Source organism: Kogia breviceps, chromosome 3, assembly GCF_026419965.1.
Source record: "Kogia breviceps isolate mKogBre1 chromosome 3, mKogBre1 haplotype 1, whole genome shotgun sequence".
Lineage (NCBI taxonomy): Eukaryota > Metazoa > Chordata > Mammalia > Artiodactyla > Physeteridae > Kogia > Kogia breviceps.
Genome location: NC_081312.1, coordinates 89,417,109 through 89,430,543, shown reverse-complemented (window position 1 = coordinate 89,430,543; position 13,435 = coordinate 89,417,109).

The following is a 13,435-nucleotide window of genomic DNA, read 5'->3' as shown; positions in this document are numbered from 1 at the left end:
TATATGGCTTTTATCATGTTGAGGTACTTTCCCTTTATACCCATGTTGTTGAGTGTTTTTATCATAAATTAATTTGCGTTTTGTCAAATGCTTTTTTGTGCATCTCTTAAGATGTTTCAAATGATGTTAATCCTTTATTTTGTTAATGCAATATACTGCATTTATTGCTGTGAGGATATTGAACCATCCTTGCATGCCTGGGAAAATTCCACTTGGTCATAATGTATAATCTTTTTAATGTACTGTTAAATTATTTCACTAATATTTTGTTTAGGGTTTTTGCATCTCTGTTCATCAGAGATATTGGCCTATAATTTTTTCTTGTAATGTCTTTATCTGGTTTTGATATAAGGGTAATGCTGGCCTCAGAAAATAATTTTCTAAGTTTTTTCTCCTCTTCCTTTATTTTTATATTATTTTTTGTTGTTTAAATACATTTAGCCACTCTGTCTTTTGATTAGAGAATTTCATACATTTAAAGTGATTATTGCTAGGTATGAAATAATTGCTGTTTTGTATTTCCTTTCCTCCTCTTCTCTTGTTCCTTTCCTTTGTGATTTGATGATTATCTGTAGTTTTATGCTTAGATTCCTTTCTTTTTATCTTTTATTGTGTCTACTATAGGTTTTTGCTTTGTGGTTACCATGAAGCTTACATGAAGCTACTTGTATTTATAACAGTGTATTAAAGTTGATAACAAGTTAATTTGAATAATTCTAAAGCTCTACATATTTATTCCCCCTCCCCACATTTTATATTTTTGATATCACTATTTTATCTCATGTATCCATTAACAAATTATTATTGTTATCTTTATTTTTACTACTTTTGTCTTCAGACTTCATAATAGATTTATAAGTGATTAACCTACAATCAATACAACATTAAATTATTCTTCATTTTAATATATATTTACTTTTGCCAGTGAAATTTACTTTCATATGTTTTCCTTTTACTAATTAGAACCCTTTGGTTTCAGCTGAAGGAAGTCCCTTTAACATTTATTTTAAGGCTGGTCTATTGGTGATGGACTTCTTTAGCTTTTTCTTGTCTGAAAAACACTCTCTCCTTCAATTCTGGAGGGTAACTTTGATGGATAAAGTGTTCTACATTGGCAGTTTTTTTTTTTCCTTTTAGCATTTAATATATTGTGCTTCTCCCTTCTGGCTACAAAATTTCTGCTGAAAAATTTGTTAATAGTCTCATGCAGGTTTCCTTGTACATAGCAAGTTGTTTTTCTCTTTCTTGTTGCTTTTATGATTCTCTCCTTGTCTTTATCTTTTGACAGTTTAATTTTTAGTTATGATGTGTCTTAGTATGGGTGTCTTTGGATTAATCTTGTTTTAAACAATCTGAGTTCCCTGGCTCTGGATATCTGTGTCCTTCCCCAGATTAAGGAAGTTTTCAGCCATTATTTCTTTAAATAAGTTTATTGCCCCCTTTTTTCTCTCTGTCCTTCTGGGATCGCTATAATAAAGTATTGGTCATCTTTTTAAAAATTTACTTTATTCAAGTATAGTTGCTTTACAATGTTGTGTTAATTTCTCCTGTACAGCAAAGTGATTCAGTTATACATATATACACATTCTTTTTCATATTCTTTTCCATTACAGTTTATCACAGGATGTTGAATATAGTTCCCTGTGCTATACAATAAGACCTTGTTGTTTATCCATTCTATATATAATAGTTTGCATCTGCTAATCCCAAATTCTCAATCCATCCCTCCCTCACCCTCCCACCTTGACAACCACAAGTCTGTTCTCTCTGTCTGTGAGTCTGTTTTATAGATAAGTTCATTTGTGTCATAGCTTAGATTTCACATATAAGTGATATCATATGGTATCTATTTTTCTCTTTCTGACTTACTTAGCATGATAATCTCTAGGTCCATCCATATTGTTGCAAACAGCATTATTTGAGAAGTATTCCATTGTATATATGTACCACATCTTCTTTATTCATTCATCTGCTGATGGACATTTAAGTTGTTTTCATGTCTTGGCTATTGTGAATAGTGCTGTTATGAACATAGGGATGCATATATCTTTCTGAATAATACTTTTGTCTCTATATATGCCCAGGAGTGGGATTGCCGGATCATATGGCAACTCTATTTTTAGTTTTTTGAAGAACCTCCATACTGTTTTCTAGAGTGGCTGCACCAATTTACATTCCCACCAACAGTGTAGAAGGGTTCCCTTTCCTCCACACCCTCTCCAGCATTTGTTATTTGTAGACTTTTTAATGATGGCCATTCTAACTAGTGTGAGGTTGTACTTCATTGTAGTTTTGATTTGCATTTCTCTAATAATTAATGATATTAAGCATCTTTTCATGTGCTTGTTGGCCATCTGTATGTCTTCTTTGGAGAAATGTCTGTTTAGGGCTTCTGCCCATTTTTCAATTGGGTTGGTTTCTGTAATTGAGTTGTATGAGCTGTTTGTATATTTTGGAAATTAAGCTCTTTTCAGTCACATAATTTGCAAATATTTTCTCCCATTCTGTAGGTTGTCTTTTTGTTTTGTTTATGGTTTCCATTGCTGTACCAAAGCTTGTAAGTTTGATTAGGTCCCATTTGCTTATTTCTGCTTTTATTTCTATTTCCTTTGGAGACTGACCTAAGGAAACATTAGTATGATTTATGTCAGAGAATACTTTGCCGATGGTCTCTTCTGGGAGTTTTGTGGTGTCATGTCTTATATTTAATTCTTTAAGCTATTTTGAGTTTATTTTTGTGCATGCTGTGAGAGTGTGTTCTAACTTCATTGATTTACATGTGGCTGTCCAATATTCCCAATACCACTTGCTGAAGAAACTGTCTTTTCTGCATTGTATATTCTTGCCTACTGTGTCAAAGATTAACTGACTGTAAGTATGTGGATTTATTTCTGGGCTCTGTCTTTTCCATTGATCCATATATCTGTTTTTGTGCCAAGTATTGGTCATCTTGGTGTTGTCATAATTCCCTTAAGCTTTCTTCACTCCTTTTCATTATTTTTTCTTTTTGCTCCTCTGATAGATGCATTCCAAGCATTTCAACTTTGCTATCCTGTCTTCTGCTTCATCTAGTCTTCTTCTGAACCCCTTTATTGTATTTTTCTGATCAATTCTTGTATTTTTCAGCCCTATGATTTCTTCTTGGTACTTTCTTATATTTTCTCTTTGTTGAAATTCTCACTTTGTTCATGCATTGTTCTCCTGCCCTTGGTGAGCATCATTATGACTGTAATTTTGAACTCTCTATCAGGTAAATCACTTATCTGTGTTTCATGGTGATCTTTTTCCGGGGTTTAATGTTGCTCTTTAGTTTGGAACATATTCCTTTGTTTCTTCATTTTCCATGAATCACTTTTTTTCTCTGCATTAGACAAAACAGCCACCTCTCCCAGTCTTGAAGGACTAGTCTTCTGTAGGAGATAAACTTTATTGTTTAACCCTACCCTAGATCTCACAGAGTTTTTTGGTAGTCCAAGAAGTTTCTTTGTTCTTAATGACTCAGATGTGGTGTTGATGTTGCGTGTGTGTCACAACTTGTTAGTGCCTAAAAGGGAGCATCTCAATCTGCATCTAGATGTAGGCTGATTGGAAGTCAGACCCTCAGGCAGCAGCTTGAGGTATGCAAATATACCTCCTTAAGGGGATGACTGGGAGATAGATGTTTATCCCTGCTTTTTCTGCACTTATCCCTGAGGGGATAAGTCATCAAGTACTGTTTCTTTGTTTGATACCATCCTGTTGAACCTGTGAACACAAGCCCCACTGTCCATCAGAATCAGTCAATCAAATGGCATCCCCTGGGTGGCAGCCACAAAAATTGCAACATCAAACATATATTCAAGCTTCTTTGTGGCAGATACCAGTGACCTGGAATGAGGCAGAGGGATACCACAAAGATGGCATCCACTGGCCTCCATGGTCTTTGCAGAGTATTTCCATTGGCCCCTGGATGTGTGTTTAAATAGAAGTCTGCCCTTTAGACTGAAGCTTTTAAGAGAAGCAAATAGGCCTCTTTCATGGAAAGACTGGACACATTTCAGTCTTCTGCCTCTGTGCTATACCTTGGGGAGGTTAGCCACCATGAGTCATTATGAGCCCTTTAAGAACTGTTTCTCAGTTCACTGTAGCCTTGTGGGGCTTGTGAACACAAGCCCTTGTGGGGCTTTCAAACTATATTGTTTGGGACCCATCTTTCAGATGCAGGTCTTAACATTTGGATGCCGGATGTGTGGTTTACACCTTCAGTCCTCAGGGAGAAGATAGAAGTTGTGACTTCTGGTTAAAAAAAATAATTTAAAAAAAGTAGCTGTGGCTTTCAGTTATTGGTCACTGCACTGGATGTGGCGTTTATGGTGAGATTGTTTCTTGGCCTCCCTTACCTGTTTCAATGTGAGTTGTTTCTTGATGTGTAAGAGTCACTCAGCTAGTTTTTGGTTTTCTGTCAGAAGGAATTGTTCCATATGCATCTGGAGATTCAGTGTACCCATGGGAGGAAGTGAGTTCAGAATCTTGATATATTGCCATCTTGAACCAGAACTTAGTTCTTGTTTTATTTTAAATCTGGTTTCCTAATGATCACCCCTGGGTCAGTATAATTTAGCCATCGTCCAACAATTGGTAAGAAGATTTTCTTAAATGCCTTACCTATACCTTTTCTACCATTTAACAAGGGGATTTATGTGATAAGGTATGTCTTCAACCTTCAGTCTTTTACTTTCTCCTTGCATAGGGTCTCAAGATCCACCAGAAGTAACTTCTCTTTTACCATGCACCATACACTATTCAAATCCTGAGGAACATATCTGAGCCTTACTATGTCTCCTATGACTATCTAGTTTTCCAGAATTTCCTCTTGAATTCTTGGCTAGGCTGTTATTTTCTGCAACTAAAATCACAGTCTTAAGCAGGTGTGATATTGCCAGCTGATTATATTGTTTTTGGTAATGCCATAGGGTTAGAGGATTCTTCCACCCTGAGATGGAAATCAAATAGACACAATACCCTGGGCATAGAAATTTCCCAGTGAGCTTCAAGTTGGGGCAAAATATTACCTGTGATCTGGGGATGATGTATTTAAAGCAGCTGTGAAAGAGATTAGTTGTCTTCATTAATTTTGAGGCCACTGGCTTTTACAGCTACTGCACCACTGAAGTTGTTAGAGTGGGAAATGCAAATAACCCCAAATTTAAAAAATTTTTAAAGATTAAAAAATTTAAAGTCCCACCATTTTACCAAGGATCATTAGTTTCTCTGGGATAGGTAATTTGCAGTTCAATCTCCGATTCTGATTAATTTCCAGAGTTCTGAAATGGTTGGTTTTAGTTGTTTTGCCAGTAATTTTCATGGTTTTTGTAGTAGAGTTCACTAAGTCCTTACTCTATCATCCTGGAAGTCAATCTTTATGTAGTCCTTTGTACTCTGTTCCAGCACAGTTTGTGGGGACAAGTGGCCCACTAGTGTAGATGCCTGAGGTAAGTGGATTGGGTGAGCTAAAGAAAGGCCCATGTGTCCACAAGTAGCTACAACAAAGAGGAGCTGATCCTTGTGGCTGAGGATTCATTCTATCTTTGTTCTAAGAGGCTGTGTAATCAGAGAAACCTGCAAAACTCTGGACATGGTATCTCAACAACTGATTATCAATATCATTTTAGCTTGAGTAGTAAAAGAGGGCACAAAGCAGATGATTTATTTGTTTATTTTTGTAGCAAATTCTTTTGGAACCCGGGGAAATACCCCCTTTGCCTGTCAATAATAGCACTTGTAACTGTGGTGAAAAATTCTCATGCTTGACTATGGTTTCCTGGTTCAAGTGCCTGCCACATCTCTAAGCTTTTCTTTCCTTGGAGCTCTGGAATGTCACTCAGCCCAAACACAGTATCAGCCCAGGAGAAGATAGGAGTTAAATCCATAAAGGACAACTCTCACCAGTGGGTGATGAGTCAGTGCATAAATGGCTCAATCTCCCATTCTCCAGAGGGTCAATCATGAAGGTGCTTTGGGAAATGGAATTAGTAAAGAGTCTTCTCAGACAGCATGAGTAACTGAGAATAGATGGCCATGAACCCCTGAGTACAGCCCCATGTGAGGACAATAGGTGAATAGGCAGTGAGGGTCATGCTTAGGCTTAGACAAGGGAAAGATTATTAAGAATATAGAGACTGGGGTAGGCAACAATAGTCTGGTGGTGGCCCATACACTGTTACATGGTACTTCATTTTCTAAATTTTCTACCCGTTAAGTAGACATTAGAGAAAATAGTTAAGCTTTCAGAGGAAAACTATTAGACCTTAGCAAAGAATATAGTGGACCTGGGGAAGAACCATGAGAGTTCACTGAGAGAACTATGTTCAGTTTAGGGAGGTTGCTTAGCTGCCTTTAGATTCTGAGTAACAGATGTTTAATGTTGCCACCTGAAAGTCCAGGTTTTGCTGTGATAAATGACTGAACCCAACTGAAAACGTATTTTTCTAATCTAAACAGGTTACAGGACAATTTTGCAAAACATTGCATCATATGTATATAGAGATTAAGCCAAAATATGGGTTTCTTTTCCAATGATGTTTCATACAAGAGGAATCTTGTTATTCATGAATGCAAACAGAAAGTTAAGGTAGCAATTCGAAAATAGAAACAGATAAGTAAATACAGACCTACTCCATCTCTTCTCAGGAAGAAGAAAACAAGATGTACTTTATCTTAAATGGCTGTCACAGGAAGCACTGAGCAACTTTTAACCATGGTGAATTAACTTACGGCTGATAGGACATTCATTACACCATGGTTAATTGGAATGAACTTATCTGGCACTTGAAACTTTTTGTCCTTCAAAACAGGATTGGTCAGTGGGTCCTAGTTCCTTTAACACTGAAGGTTCCCAGGGAGATTGAGCTCTGGTTGCCCTCATAGCTACCCTTCCTTGTCTCTCTCTTCATTATCTCCATCCTTGTCCTATATTCCCTGCTCCTCCCCTTCAGATCTTGGAATCATTTTCCAAAACAATGACCTGCAGCCTAGTCCCTGTCTCAGGATCACTTTTCAATGCCAATCAAATTAGATGGTCTCCATCCCATTCATAATGCCTGTAACTATCCTGCCTCCCTGAATAATTATCTGTGGAGCAATAAACTTAACCCAGGTCTTGTTCAATCTGTGACTATTTTGTTGCTCTTTTTCTTACTTCCTGGCTACTCTGCCAATCTTTATTTTTGGCAACTCAGTTTCATGTTACAAGTTCAAGCCAAAATTTAGTGCTGGGCAATAAATAAGTTTCTCAACAAAAGCTTTGTGAGGAATAAAGAGGAATTGTCAGTTGGAAGAAGATTTTGCTTTTAAGTGTATTTGTCTTTACAGGCTAGGAGTACCCTAACAAGCCACTAGGGACTACCAGTTCAGTCACTGCCTATTACACATCATCACCAGTCTTTTTTTTTTTAATCTACTCCTTCTATCTTGTTTTCTAGGTTTACTAATCTCTGATACAGGCCCATCTCTTTGCCACCTATAACTGGAATTCTATACCCAGAGCATTTGATGGAATTGTTGGTCATGAACTAGATGTTTTTCATCTCCCCAATAAATAACTGAGTAGACCAGAATTCTCTGAGGAAAGGCTCAGTATGCTGGAGAGCTAAGGAATTCCCCCAGTGAACTTTGTTGCCATCCAAGAGTTTGTAGTTCTTAACTAAACTGAGATACCATTTAATCTTCACTGCCTAGATGATCTTTGATGCACAGTAGGTATTGGTTCACATTCCTACCACATACATGAACTTCCCCAATTTAGACGTTAATTTCAAATGGTTTTACACCATTACAATATACTCATAAGTAGAGAGAAGATAAAGTTTAAGGTAAATCTAAACTTGTTTCTAAAATGGACCACACTGCCTTTTACTTAAAAAAATCTTTAACATATATTCTATAACCTGTATAATTAAATTTAACTGCATGTGTGTTAATTTCTTGACAGTAAGTGCTTAAATTTTATTTTTTCTTTCAGTTTTATTGAGATATAATTGACATACAGCACTGTATATGTTTAAGGTTTGCAGCATAATGACTTGATTTACATATACTAATATGATTACCACAATAAGTTTACTTAACATCTATTATCTCATATAATCTAAAAAAAAGTTTTTTTCCTTGTGTTGAAAACTTTGGGATCTACTCTCTCAGCAACTTTTAAATAGGCCACACAGCAGTGTTAGCTATAGTCATCATGCTGTACATTATACCCCCAGTACTTATTTGAAGTCTGTACCTTTTGACCACATTCACCCAATTCCCTCACCTCCCACCCCAACCTCTGGTAACCACAAATCTGATCTGTTTTTCAATAAGCTTGTTTGTTTTGGTCCCACCTGTAAGTGAAATCAAATAGTTTTTGTCTATCTTTTTCTGACTTACTTCACTTAGCATAATGCCTTCAAGGTCCATCCATGGTGTCACAAATGGCAGGAATTCTTTCTTTTTTTTATTTTTAATGACTGAACAGTTTTTCATGTGTGTGTTACCAATATCTGGTCAGGTCATATTTTCTTTATTCATTCATCTGTTGATGAACATGTAGAGGTTGTTTCCTTGTCTTGGCTATTGTAAATACTGCTTCAATGAACATGGGGGTGCAGATATCACTTTGACCTAGTTATTTCATGTTCTTTGCATATGCACCCAAAAGTGGAATTGATGGATCATATGGTAGTTCTATTTTTAATTTTTTGAGGAGCCTCCATACTGTTTTCCATAGTGACTGCACGGATTTACATTCCTACCAACAGTGTACAAGAGTTCCCTTTTCTCCACATTCTCACCAGTGTTTATTAACTCTTGTCTCTTTGATGAAAGCCATTCTAACAGGCATGAAGTGATATCTCATTGTGGTTTTGATCTGCATTTTCCTAATGATTAGTGATGTTGAGCATCTTGTCATGTACTTGTTGGCCATCTGTATGACTTCTTTGGAAAAATGTCTATTCAGGTCCTTTGTCAAATTTTTAATCAGATTATTTGGGGTTTTGCCATTGAGTTGTATGAGTTCTATATATATTTTGGCTATTAACCCCTTATCAGATATATGTTTGCAGATATTTTTTCCCATTCCCCATAGGATGTCTTTTTATTTTGTTGATGGTTTATTTGCTGTGCAGAAATGTTTTAGTTTGATGTAGTCCCACATGTTTATTTTTACTTTTGTTGCTTGTGCTTCAGGTCTCATATCCAAAAAAATTATTACCAAGACCCATGTCAAGGAGCTTTATTCCTATGTTTTCTTCTAGGAGTTTTATCATTTCAGGATTTAGAATTTAAGTCTTTAAACCTCGTTGAGTTAGTTTTAATGAGTGGTTAAAATAGGGATCTAGTTTCCTTCTTTTACATGTGAGATTTTCCCAGCACTATTTATTGAAGAGACTGGCCTTCCTCAATGAGTATTAATTACTCCCTTGTCAAATACTAGTTGACTGTGTATGCATGGGTTTGTCCTGAGCTCTCAGTTTTGTTCCATTGGACTATGTCTGCTTTCATGCAAGTACCACACTATTTTGCTTACTACAGCTTTATAATATAGCTTGAATCAGAAAGTGTGATACGTCCCACTTTCTTCTTCATTCAAAGGATTGCTTTGACTATTCAAGATCTTTTGCATTTCCACATAAATTTTAGGATTTTTTATGCTACTTCTGTAAAAAAAAAAAAAAAAAAAAAAACCTTGGAGTCTTGATAGGGATTGCATTGAATCTATATATGACTTTGGAAGTATGGACATTTTAACAATATTCTTTCAACCTATGAACATAAGATACCTTTCCTTTTATTTGTCTTTTTCCGTTGCTTTCATCAGTGTCTTATAATTTTTAGTGTAGAAACCTTTCACCTCCTTGGTTAAACTTATTCCTAAGTTTATTTTGATGCTATTGCAAATGGGATCATTTTTTTTATTTCTTTTTCAGATATTTATTGGTGTATGGACACTACTGATTTTTGCATATTGATTTTGTATCCTGCATTTTTACTGAATTCAGTTATTAGATCTAACAGTTTTGAAGTGGAGTCTTTAGGGTTTGCTAATATATTTTCATCTGAAATTAGAGACCGTTTTACTTCTTCCTTTCCAATTCTGATGGCCTTTTTTTTTTTTTTTCTTACAGTTTGCTCTAGCCAGGACTTCCAGTACTATGTTGAATAGGAGTGGTGAGAGCGGACACCCTTCTCTTGTTTCTGATCTTGGAGAAAAGGTTTCAACCTTTTGATATTAGCTGTGGACTTGTCATATACACACTTTATTATATTGAGGTATGTTCCTTCTATGGCTAATATTTTCAGACTTTTTATTATGAACAAATGTTGAATTTTTTTTAAATGCTTTTTCTTTATCTACTGAGCTGATCATATGATGTTTTTTCCTTCATTCTATTAATGTTATATATAACATTGATTGATTTTCATATGTTGAGCCATTCTTGCATCCCATGATAAATTCCACTTGAACATAATGATCCTTTTAATGTGCTGAATTTGGTTTGCTAATATTTTATTGAGAATTTTTTTCATCTCTATTCATCAATGATCTTGACCTGTAGTATTTTTTTTTCCTTTTTTGTAGTGTCCTTATCTGACTTTGGTATCAGGGTAATGTTGGCATTATAAAGTAAGTTTGGGCATATTCCCTTCTCTTTGATTTTTTGGAAGAGTTTGAGAAGAATTAGCGTTAATTCTTTAAGTCTTTGGTAGAATTCACCAGTGAAGCAAGCTGCTGCTGGACTTTTCTTTGGAGAGTTCTGATTACTAACTCAATCTCCTTACCAATATTTGGTCATGTCAGATTTTCTATTTCTTCCTGGTTCAGTCTTGGCAGGTTGTATGTTTCTAAGAATTTTTCCATTTATTCTAGGTTGTCCAGTTTGTTGGTATATAGTTATTTACAGTAGCCTCATGATTCTTTGTATTTCTTTGGTATCTGTTATAATGTCTCCTCTTTTGTTTATAATTTTGTTGGTTTGGGTCCTCTTTTTTTTTATTCTTTGGTTAGTCTAGCTAAAGATTTGTCAAATTTGTTTGTCTTTTCAAAGAACCAACTCTTAGTTTTGTTAATTTTCCTATTGTTTTCCTGTTCTCTATTTTATTTATTTCTCCTCTAATCTTTATTACTTTCTTCCTTCTATTAACTTTGTTGTAAGTTTGTTCTTTTTGCTCTGATTCTTGAGGTGTAGGTTAGGTTGTTTATTTGAGATCTTTCCTGATTCTTAGTGTACGTGTTTATTGGTATGAACTTCCCTCTTAGAACTGCTCTTGCTGCATCCTTTAAGTTTTCATATACTGTGTTTCAGTTTTCATTTGTCTCAAAATATTTTTGTGGGGGGGCTGCTGTGTATTTTTTAAATTTGTGAACCATTTTTGTATTGAAATATAGTTAAGTTACAATGTTGTGTTAGTTTAGGTGTACAGCAAAGTAATTTAGTTATACATATATCTATTTCTTTTTCAGATTCTTTTCCATTGTATGTTATTACAGGATATTGAATATAGCTCCCTGCACTATACAGTAGGTCCTTGTTGTTTATCTACTGTATATAGAGTAGTATGTATATGTTAATCCCAAACTCCTAATTTATCCTCCCCACTGCCCTGACCTGGCTATCCCCTTTGGTAACCATAAGGTTGTTTTATATGTCTGTGAGTCTATTTCTGTTTTGTGAATAAGTTCATTTGTATCATTTTTTTAGATTCTACATGTAAGTGATATCATATGATGTTTGTCTTTCTCTGAATTACTTCACTTAATATGATAATCTCTAGGTCACAATACTTTTAAATTTCCCTTTTAGTTTCTTCTTTGATCCATTGGCTGTTCAGCAGTGTTGTTTGATTTCCATATATTTGTGAATTTTCCAGATTTTCTCTTTTTACTTTTTCTAGTTTTATACCATTGTGATCAGAGAAGTTACTTGGTATGATTTCAGTATTCTTGAATTTAGTAAGATTTGTTTTGTGGCCTAACAAATGGTATCCTGGAAAATGTTTCATCTATGCTTGAGAAATGTGTATTCTGGTATTGTCAGAATGTTCTCTATATGTCTGTTAGGTTCATTTAATCTATAGTGTTGTTCAATCTACTATTTCCATAGTGATTCTCTGTCTGGATGATATATTCATTGTTGAGAGTGGGTTACTAAAGTCCCCAACAATTATTATATTGCTGTTCATTTCTCCTTTTAGCTCTGTTAATTTTTGCTTTATATAGTTGGATGCATAAATGTATAGAATTTGTTTTATATTCTTGATGGGGTGACTCCTTTAAAATTTTATAACTTTCTTTCCGTTTTTAGCCATTTTTAGTTTCAAGTCTATGTTACCTAAGTATAGACACCTCTGGTTTTCTTTCTTCCTTCCTTCCTCCCTCCCTCCCCCTCTCTCTTTCATTCCTTCTTTCTTTCTTTCGTTTGTTCTTTACCACTTGCTTGCAATATATTTTTTCCATCCTTTCACTCTCAGTTTATGTCTGTTATTGAGGATAAACTGAGTCTCTTGTAAGCAGCATATTGATATTTCTTGTTTTTAAAAAAATCCATTCAGATATTTCATGTCTTTTGATTGTGGAATTTAATCCATTTACATTTAAAGTAATTATGTAAGGACTTACTATGCCATTTAGTTAATTGTTCTGGTTGTTCAGTAGATTCATTGTCTTCTTATCCTGCTGTCATTTTTCTGTGTGTTTTGATGTCTTCTGATATCTATGTGCTTTGATGTTCTTGCTCTTTTGTGTTATTATTACAGGTTTTCCCCTTGTAGTTACCATGAGGCTTACATAAAATATCTTAAAATGTTAACACCCTATTTTAACTGATAACTTCAATAGCATTTCTAAACTTTAAACTTTTACTTCTCCCTTCACATTTTTGGCTATTGATGTTACAGTTTATATATTTTTTTCATTTTATTTATCCAATAATATTATTTTAGTTATGGTTATTTTTATACATTTTTTAACTTTTAAGAGTACTAAGTGTATTATGCACTACCATTACCATATTACAGAATCTAACTTTGACTATGTATTTACCATTACCAGTAAGTTTTACACTATGTTCTGTTTTTATGATGTTAATTAGCATTCTTTTACTTCTATGCAATGAACTCCCAGTAACATTTCTGGTAAGGCAAGTCTGGTGCCAATGAACTCCCGCAGCTTTTGTTTTCTACAGAAAGTGTTTTCTATCTTCATTTATAAAGTCTGTATCTCTGCCAGATACAGACTTCTTGAGTGACAGTTTTTTCTTTAATATTTTGAATATATCAATCCATTCTTTCCTGACCTGAAAAGTATCTGTTGAAAAATCTGCTCATAGTCTTATGGGAGTTCTCTTGTATGTAATTTATGTCTTTTCTCTTGCTGCTTTCAAGATCTTTGACATTTGACATTTCAGTTATAATG